Raw genomic sequence first — 10,052 nt, 5'->3', positions numbered from 1 at the left:
GACTTGGAGTATTGGAAAGATTTGGATCTGCAGCATAATCTTGATGTGATGCACATCGAGAAAAATATATGTGACAACATTATCAGCACACTTCTTAATATTGAAGGCAAGACGAAAGATACCTTAAAATCCAGAATTGATTTGACACACCTGGGTATCAGACAGGATTTGCAGGTGCAAGATGAAGGTAAACCACGAGATATGGCACCATTTGTGTACGTCTTGGACAAGCTAAAAAGAAAAGAATTCTGTGAGGTCCTGTCATGTGTGAGATTCCCACATGGATTTGCTTCCAACCCTGAAAGGAGAGTCAGTGCAGATGGAAACAAGGTACAAGGGTTGAAAACTCATGACTGCCACGTCCTACTTCAAAGGGTTTTACCTGTTATCCTTAGAGGATTGGGCCGCCCTGACTTATACAGAGCAGTTGCAGAGTTTGGACAATTCTTCAGGGAACTCTGCGGTAGAAATATCAGGATAGAGGCTTTGGAGCGTCTTAGAGACAAGATACCAACTATCCTATGCAACCTTGAGAAGATATATCCTCCAGCCTTCTTTGATGTGATGGTGCATTTGGCTGTTCATCTACCTCATGAGGCACTACTTAGAGGTCCAGTACAGTATGGCTGGATGTACCCTATTGAAAGGCGGCTAGGCACTTTCAAGGGCTATGTTAGGAACAGAGCTAGACCCGAGGGTTCCATTGCAGAGGCCTACATTGCCACAGAAGCGTTGACATTCTGCTCAAAATACATTGAAACAGCTGATCAGCTTAGCAAAGAGGTGGGTGAAGACAATCCCGGGCTCAATGTTTTCGATTATTCTATTCAAGTTACAGGGAAGAGTCGACAAGAGGACAAACCTAAAGATTTGTAAAAAAATGCTTCGGTATGTGTTGAATAACTGTCCTGAGATACTACCTTATATCAAGTAAGTGCTAAGTACTGCAACTTATATATCGTAATCTACTAAACTTGCAGCACATTCTTATATATTTAGATGTTTGACGTGATCACTATGTTGTTCAGCATCTACAAAAAAGAGTTACTGCCGCAAAATCCAAGAAACATTGACAAACTGGTTATGGCAGGATTTACGAAATGGTTCAAGAGCCATGTAAGCTTTTGAATTGCACTGTCAGTTTTTTTAATATATTGAGTACATAAGATGATCAGCTTGTCTATTTTCTAACCATAGGTTAAGAATATGCGGGAGGATGGGCGGGCAGTTGATGATGCCCTTTACTCACTAGCAATGGGTCCTGATACTCGGGTAAGACATTATGAATCTTGCCTTGTTGGAGATGTGCGCTACAACACCCTTGCACGTGATGAAGGCAAGAAGACACAAAACAGTGCCATCATGAGCACGGATACGTACGACAAAGAGAAAACTGAAATGTATGCTAACATAACAGACATTGTTCAGTTGCAGTATATCTCCAGTTTCGAGGATCATCGGTGCGTGGTTCTGTCGTGCTGTCGTTGGTATAACCTGTTTTCCAGGATCGCAAAACACAGAGTTGGTGATTATTTCAAATCCATCAATGTCAAGGCGGCGTACCAGACCAACGAGCCTTTTATTTTGGCAAATCAAGCAACACAAATATTTTTCTTGGAAGACACATTTGCACGTAGCGATGACTGGAGAGTATTGCAAAGGTTTGAGCAGAGGAATTTGTTTAATGAAGTTGCACAACAAGATGATGCTTACACTGCTCCTGATGTACAAGATAACACAGATGTTCCTAATATCTTTGAGAACCATCACGTAAATGACGCCGGTGAAAAGATTTCCCGTTGTGCTGTGGACATACAAGAGTTGATCAAGAAGAAGCCAACGTTCGAGGACGTTGAGGATGAAGAAGCAGATGACACCATGGGGAATTACGATTCAGACCGATACACATGGCGAAGATGTTGACGCTGCTGCGGCGGATGATGATTAGATTGCTTTTGTCGTATTTGCCTATCAGAAGACGTTTTTTATCTACTATGTGAAATTGTGTTTGCTATGACAACTGAAACCTGATGAACGTGCTATTTAGTATTTTGCTGTGAGAACATTGTCGGTGTCAAAACCGGCGGATCTCGGGTAGGGGGTCCCGAACTGTGCGTCTAAGGCTAATGGTAATAGGAGGCGGGGGACACAATGTTTACCCAGGTTCGGGCCCTCTCGATGGAGGTAATACCCTACTTCCTGCTTGATTGATCTTGATGATATGAGTATTACAAGAGTTGATCTACCACGAGATCGTAGAGGCTAAACCCTAGAAGCTAGCCTATGATTATGATTGTTCTTCTTCTTGTCCTACAGACTAAACCCTCCGGTTTATATAGACACCGGAGGGGGCTAAGGTTACACAGAGTCGGTTACAGAGAAGGAGATCTACATATCCGAATTGCCAAGCTTGCCTTCCATGCAAAGGAGAGTCCCACCCGGACACGGGACGAAGTCTTCAATCTTGTATCTTCATAGTCCAACAGTCCGACCAAAGTATATAGTCCGGCTGTCCGAGGACCCCCTAATCCAGGACTCCCTCCGTAGCCCCTGAACCAGGCTTCAATGACGATGAGTCCGGCGCGTAGATTGTCTTCGGCATTGCAAGGCGGGTTCCTTCTCCGAATACTCCATAGAAGATTTTGAGCACAAGGATCGTGTCCGGCTCTACAAAACAATTTCCACATACCACCGTAGAGAGCACAATATTCCACAAATCTAACCTGCTGACAACTTTTCATAGCGTGACATCACGCCGCGGCCCGGTCTTTATACAAACCATTTTTTCCCAGCCTGCTACTGCACGTATCGCGAGGCGGTTTTATTGGCATGTCTTGTCGAAGCAGAGATCGTGTCCCCCTTATCACGGGATTCTCATCAATATGGGCGTGGGTAACCCAATCATGCTGTTAGTATGACTCCTCTATTTTAGGCAAGTTCCAAACGGCCATGCGGAGGACGCTTGATATTCACCCTCTTTATAAAGAGGTCCAGACCCGTCCTTTTCTTTCCACGCCCAATCCTTCCCTTCCCCTACCTCGAGCTCCAACACCCAAGGTTCAGGCTAAGCGCTTCGGACCTTCAATCATGTCCGGATCCAACCTTCAAGGCCGGTGGATGACCTCTTCTGTCACAGAGGAGGACATCAAGAAGCTTAGGGAGGCTAGGTATCTGACCGCCGAAATCCCCCACAGGCTACCTGCTCAAGGGCAGGTTATCCCCACTCCCGAACCCAGCGAGAGTGTCGTATTTGTTTCCCACTTCCTTCGAGGGCTTGGCTTTAGTCTTGATCCCTTCGTAAGAGGGCTCATGTTCTATTACGGGCAAGCTTTCCATTATCTAGCTCCAGATTCCATCCTTCACATCTCGTCGTTTATCGTCATGTGTGAGGCTTTCCTCCGCATTACCCCACACTTTGGCTTATGGCTCAAGACCTTCAATGTGAAGCCGAAGATGATCGATGGGCGACACGCGGAGTGTGGAGCCGCTATAATAAGCAAGGGTGCCGACTCCCTATGGCCAAAAGGTTCCTTCCTGGAGGTGCCCGACTTATGGCAACGGGAGTGGTTTTACATCACTGCCCCCCGGGATACAAAGTGGGTGGCCGCCCCAGCCTTTCGCCCAGGCCCTCCGCCCCAACTGGAGTCGTGGGTCAACAAAGGGCTAGACTGGGGGCCAGTTAATGACGTGCTGACGTTGCAAAGCCGCATCTGAGATCTCCTCAAGAGGGATGTCAGTCTCGTCAAAATAATTCAAGTAATGCTAGTTCATCGGGTCTTGCCATGCCAACGTCAATCTCTCCGTATGTGGGAGTTCAACTCGGAAGGACCGCAAACTATTCAACACCTCTTCGGCGTGACGCTCGAAGGGATGTATCAATTATTCTTCGGATCACAAATAAAGTGTCCGGACACCATCGAGGATGCGGGTCTGAACTGCAATCGTCCAGATACCCAAGTAAGTAACTCTGCAACCGAACATGCTGTTATTATGTTTGTTACAACATCATTCTGATAAACTACCCTCGGCCAGGACTGGATAAGAAAGGCGGAGAGGATCAGGTGTTCGGCACCCCTTCCCGAAGGCTCGCCGGATCCTGTACTGACTAGGATGCTTGAGCGCGCACCCTATCAAGTGCCATCAGGAGAAGATGAAGGGAGGAATAGAGAAGCCGAGGGCGGGCTTCATACATTACACATCCAAACTGGGGGAATTAGTGCCTCCACAAAGGAGGGTGATCGGGGAGGTGAATCTAAAATCCCCTCTCCCCACGGGAAGAAAAGGGGCGCCCTGAAGATTTGGAAACGGAGGCTTCCAAACGAGGGAAGAAACCCTCACCGGGGGGCCCTGCCCCAGAGGGCATCCTTGCCGCACAGCGCCTGCAAGGGGGCTAGCCGTCAGCCGAGTTGTAAGTAAACAGAGGCACATTCGTAAATATGCCCTGCTTTTTCTCTGAGAATAACATCCGAGGCATATGTTTTGTAGCCCGGCTCATAGCCCTTCTCAACAAAGTTAGTCTTCGGGGGATCTTCTTCCGGAGATGATGGAGAGCAAAACGCCTCCTCCTGCCTCCCCGCCTCATGGGGCGGACGACCCCGAGGTGTCATCACGGAGGATTTCTCCTGATCCGCAAAGGCCAGAAGGTAACTCTTCGGCCGCCCGAAGTCCGGAGTATCCGGCTCCTAGGGAGAACAACAAAAAGAGCCCGGGACTGTCCGGTGTACAACCGGACACGTTGATGGATCTTTTGGAACAGGCGGCTATCTCAGAGGCACATCGTACCTTGATGGGTACGGTGGTTGAGAGGATCTCATCCGCCAAAAGCGGGTTGAATGAAGCTTTTGCGAGCCTGCTAAGAGGCTTTGAGGTACGCAAAGTAATATATATTTTTTTTACGGTACCGCACACGCTAGGTGTGCCTGTATAGACACTAGCCCCTGAGACTCTGGTTGCCGTCCAGAGGCGGCAAACAGAGGATCATAGTCCCAGGTGATGATCGCACTGCTTTCATGTGCAGGCGGCTAAGGGTCCGGCGGCTGACCGGACTACTGATTTTGCCAAACTGAGGCAGCAGCTTGACGTGGCGGATGCCGACATCGCGCTTGTGAACAAGCGGCTTGACGAGACGCAGGTTATGTATTTTTGGGTGGTCAGCGAATATTAACAGGAGCATGATGCTAGTATCTATAATATGCTTTGACTGCAGATGGAGCTGCCGCCGTGGAGACCCTTCGGGCAGAACTTGCCCGAGCCAAGGAAAAAGCCAGAAGAAGTGATGCGGCCGCCCTGAAGGCAGCCGAAGAGTTAAAAGCCGAACAGGCTGCTCATCGCCAGAGCAAAGAGAAAATAGCCAACATGGCTCTTGAGCTGCAAAATGCCGCCAGCCGCTATGAGCTCCTCGAAAGGGAGAGCCAGGCGAAAGCAGCTGACTTGAAGAAGGCCTTGGAAGCAGCCAAGGAAACGCGCTCTGAAATCAGAGTGGCGCGGGAGGAGCTTCGCCAAGCCGGAGATATCACGGCTAGGAAGCCCTTCCTATTGCGGACGAAGTTCGGCGATCCGAAGTATGCCCCTCTGGATCAATTATGGAGTGCTGCAGGCGCATACTTGGACTTAGCAAAGAGTGCTGCTGATGTGACTGAGTATTTCAAAGATCAGAAGGATCATGAGGTGGAAAGGTTGTTCTGGTCGCAGTTCAGTGCTCCAAAGCGTCCGCTGCTGTTAAATGAACAAATGGCCAAGTGGGCCAAGCTCCATAGGTTGTCCGGGCTTGCCATGAGGTCTGTCGTGGATCATCTTTGGCCGAAGGAACCAAGTCCGGAAAGTTATTTTGGGTTAGTGCAACGATTCCTTCGTGATGTGCCGCATATTGACGCTGTAAAGAGGTCGGCGTGCATAGAGGGTGCGCGGATGGCTCTTGCCCATGTTAAGACATATTGGGCAGAGATGGAGGCCACCGCTATTGCAACCAGGGGTCCGACCGGAGGCCAGGACTCGCCCGAGCACTATTTTGAAGAAGTCCTAGAAGGCGCCCGTTTAATAGAGGCTCAGTGCTCGAAGATTACCATGTATCTTGGTTGTAAAAACAATGCTATTTTAATTATAAAGGTTGTATTCATACTTTTGCCCGTAAAGTATTATAGTGCCTCATGTGCGGCCGTTTATGTATATATGTATATAACCTGAAAGATTGCGGTCGTCGGCTTCAGCCCCCACGCATATAATGCGGGGGTGTTCGGTAAAGCGTGTAAGCACACTTGATCCAACGTCTTGGTACGTTAAGGAGGTGATAGCGCGGCGAACAAGGCAATCGGACTATATAGCTTTAACACTTTCACTTAGCCATAGGAGTTCGACGGTGGGGCTACTATATAGCCCCTGGTACATTCGCGTTCATCCGAATGCGGGGCGCGTACATACGTGACCGGGAAACCGGTCCTTCGTTAATGCGGAGGAATCGCGAAGATTCCGCTGAGTCATCGAGTGGTTGACCAGTCTCTCGCTTTATCATGACAGTCAGTTTTCGGCTTTCTCTACTGAGGTGCTCATCCAGATGAACCAGGGCACAATCGCGGTAGTTCTCCCGGTGCCACCTTAGCCGATAGAGCGGAACGTAAGGTAGCAAAACATGGGAGCTGGGCAAACCCAACTATTGACCAAAGACATGATTCGGAGCTGATGCATATAAGGCCAAACTCGCGATGCCGAACACTCCCTAAGGTATTCAGACTTTACAACATATACTGGGCTGAGTAACGCCCTCGATAATGAGCCCTAAATTTCCAGGTACATGCATTAATCTGGCGTGACAAAATGCCAATAACGCCAGTATCCCTCTCGGTTGTGTGAAGTGCCCGGAGGGTGTGAATCAACAAGAGACATTAAAAAAGGTTTACACAGGGTCTTAATCTAAAAAGAAACCTTTGGACGGGGCCCTGCTGCACGTCTGCGCCTTTGTCTCTGTTGTGCCGTATCCTGGAGGAGTGTAGCACGTTGATCATCTGTAAAAAAGAATAACCCAGGTGAAAGAATCTGGTGTGATTGTGCAAAAAGTTGGTTATTCTTAATTAACCATGAAAATTCAATCTATTGTGTATGAATAGGGTCGAGCCGAACTATGGACCCTTTTACGTGCGAGCAACCCCTAGCACCACATGTGGGGGCGTGTCCGCCGACCAAGCTCAGGTTTATCTGGGCTGCTACAACTAGTGGTGCGCCGGACACGTCTAGCCGCGTCCGTGGTCTTGACGACCTATCATTTATTCGGGTTGGGGAGGTCGTTTAGTGGTTCGGCTATTAGAGCCGCCACATTTTCTTCCGCACGCATAGAACGCTCTGTGTTTCCGCTAATTGAGATGACGCCACGTGGACCGGGCATCTTGAGTTTAAGATAAGCGTAATGAAGAACTGCATTAAAACGAGCGAAGGCCATTCTTCCGAGTAGTGCATGGTAGCCGCTTCGGAATGGAGCGATGTCGAAGATTAGTTCTTCGCTTCGAAAGTTGTCGGGAGAACCGAATACAACCTCTAATGTTAGAGAGCCTGTACAGCGGGCCTCTGCGCCTGGTATTACTACTTTAAAGTTAGTACTGCTTTGGCTAATTCTTGATGGGTCTATCCCCATTTTGCAGATAGTGTCCTGATATATTAGATTGAGACTACTGCCGCCGTCCATAAGGACTCGGGTGAGATGGTATTCGTTAATTATTGAGTCAAGTACCAAGGCAGCCGAACCTTCATACCGGATACTAGTCGGATGATCCCTGTGATCGAAAGAGATCGGGCAGGCCGACCATGGGTTGAATTTGGGGTTGACAGGCTCTACAGCGTATACATCTCGGAGTGCGCATTTGCGCCTCCTCTTGGGTATGTGTGTTGCGTAAATCATGTTCACTGTTTTGACCTCTGGTGGAAAAATTTTATGTCCCCCAGTGTTCGGCTGGCGAGGTTCGTCCTCGTCTTCACTTGGCTACTCCCTCCCTTTGTGTTCGGCGTTTAGCTTGCCAGCCTGCTTGAAGACCTAGCATTCACTGTTGGTGTGATTCGCAGGTTTCTCGGGGGTGCCATGAATCTGACATGATCTGTCTAGAATTTTGTTTAGGCTGGACGGTCCATCTCTGATGCCTTTAAATGGCTTCTTTCGCTGACCAGGTCAAGAGCCCCTGAATCCGGCGTTTACCGCCGTGTTGTCTGGGCTGTCGTCATTATTTCAACGCTTATTTTTATTGCGTCGTGGCTTTCCATTGCCGTCCCTGACTTCAGATGTGCCTGGGTCGTTGGTACCATTGCGGGCCAACCAGCTGTCCTCGCCCGCGCAAAAGCGGGTCATAAGGCTTGTGAGGGCTGCCATTGTCCTCAACTTTTCCTAGCCGAGGTGTCTGGCGAGAGCCATTCGTCCCGCACACTATGCTTGAAAGCCGCTAAGGCTTTGGCATCCGGGCAGTCGACGTTTTGATTCTTCTTAGTGAGAAATCTGTTCCAAAGCTTTCGGGCTGACTCTCCGGGTTGTTGAATTATGTGACTTAGATCGTCTGCATCCGGAGGTCGGACATAGGTCCCTTGAAAATTAGCCCTGAAAGCATCCTCAAGTTCTTCCCAACTTCCAATTAAGTTTTCGGGTAAGCTTTTCAACCAGTGCCGAGCTGGTCCTTTCAACTTGAGGTGCAGATATTTAATGGCGTGGAGATCATCTCCGCGAGCCATGTGGATGTGAAGAATAAAGTCCTCAATCCAGACCGCAGGGTCTGTCGTTCCGTCATATGTCTCTATGTTTACGGGTTTAAATCCCTCTGGAAATTCATGATCCAGCACCTCATCGGTGAAGCACAGGGGGTGTGCGGCACCCCTGTATTTGGATATGTGATGGCATGCTTCCGACGGTTGTAGTGTTCGGTTTTGATTCCGAGCTGTTATTCGATCAGTATAATCGTTGGGCAGCCCTGATCCTATGCCGGAGCACGCTTCCTAGATCCATAGATGGGCCCGGCCATACCGGCTTTTTTGTCCAGGTGCTCACGTAAATCCTGCGCTGACTTGTGTGCGGTGTTATTAGCCGCCCTGGCGCAGCCACTGGGTGGTCGGTCCGGCCCATCGGCCGTATTATTTTTCAGCGGTATGGGTTTTATAGCCTCGTCGTCGAATTCAGGCAGAAGCTTGCGCTTTGGGTAGCTCTTGGTGTGGCGATCACCACCGTATTTTTCGTCAGTGTTGAGCACTTTGTTCCATCTTCGGTTGAGCGTATCCTGCGCAGCCTTAAGCCTTTGCTTCTGCTTCTTCAAGCTCCTCACGGTGGCGATAAGCCTTTTGCGGAGGTCTTCTTATTCCAAGTGCTTTTCCGGGATGATGAATGCATCGTCGCCCGGACTGTTCTCCTCTCCGGAGACAGGTTTATGAGTTTTATCTCCGCCGTCGCTATGATCGGACAGCGGCCCCGGACTATGTTTGTTGTCCCCTGGCTCATCCTGCTCCATCGCTGGGTCCATGGGGTCGTCGTTTCCTTTGGAGTCGACCGGGGTATTATTTCTTCTTGCGCTGTTACTGCTATTTTTACTGTGGCGGGATTTGGAGCGGCGCCGACGTCGTCGCTTTGGTTGCTTCTCAAGGGGATTATCCTCCGTTGCATCCTTCCGTTCCTCGCCATTGTTTTCTCTGGGTGTATCCACCATGTATATATCATATGATGAGGTGGCTGTCCAGCGCCCTGTGGGCGGTGGTTCCTATTCTTCTCCGGCATCGTCGTCCATACCGTCGATGTCTTCGGAGTCGAAATCAAGCGTGTCGGTTAAGTCTTCGACAGTGGCTATTAAGTGGGTGGTGGGTGGGTAACGAATTTCTTCATCGTCCGCTCCCCACTCAAGACGGACATAGTTCGGCCCGGAATCCCCTGACAGGGAGAGAGATTTCAATGAATTTAGCATGTCGCCCAAGGGTGAGTGCTGAAAGATATCCACGGAGGTAAACTCCATGATCGGTGCCCAATCAGATTCGATAGGCACAGATGTGAGTGGTTCGGAGCCTATGGCCGGGAACGAGTCCGAGGGTCCGTTGACACAGAC

Source organism: Aegilops tauschii, chromosome 4 (assembly GCF_002575655.3).
Source record: "Aegilops tauschii subsp. strangulata cultivar AL8/78 chromosome 4, Aet v6.0, whole genome shotgun sequence".
Classification (NCBI taxonomy): domain Eukaryota; kingdom Viridiplantae; phylum Streptophyta; class Magnoliopsida; order Poales; family Poaceae; genus Aegilops; species Aegilops tauschii.
The sequence above is the reverse complement of the archived record's forward strand: the minus strand, read 5'-3'. Positions refer to the sequence as shown.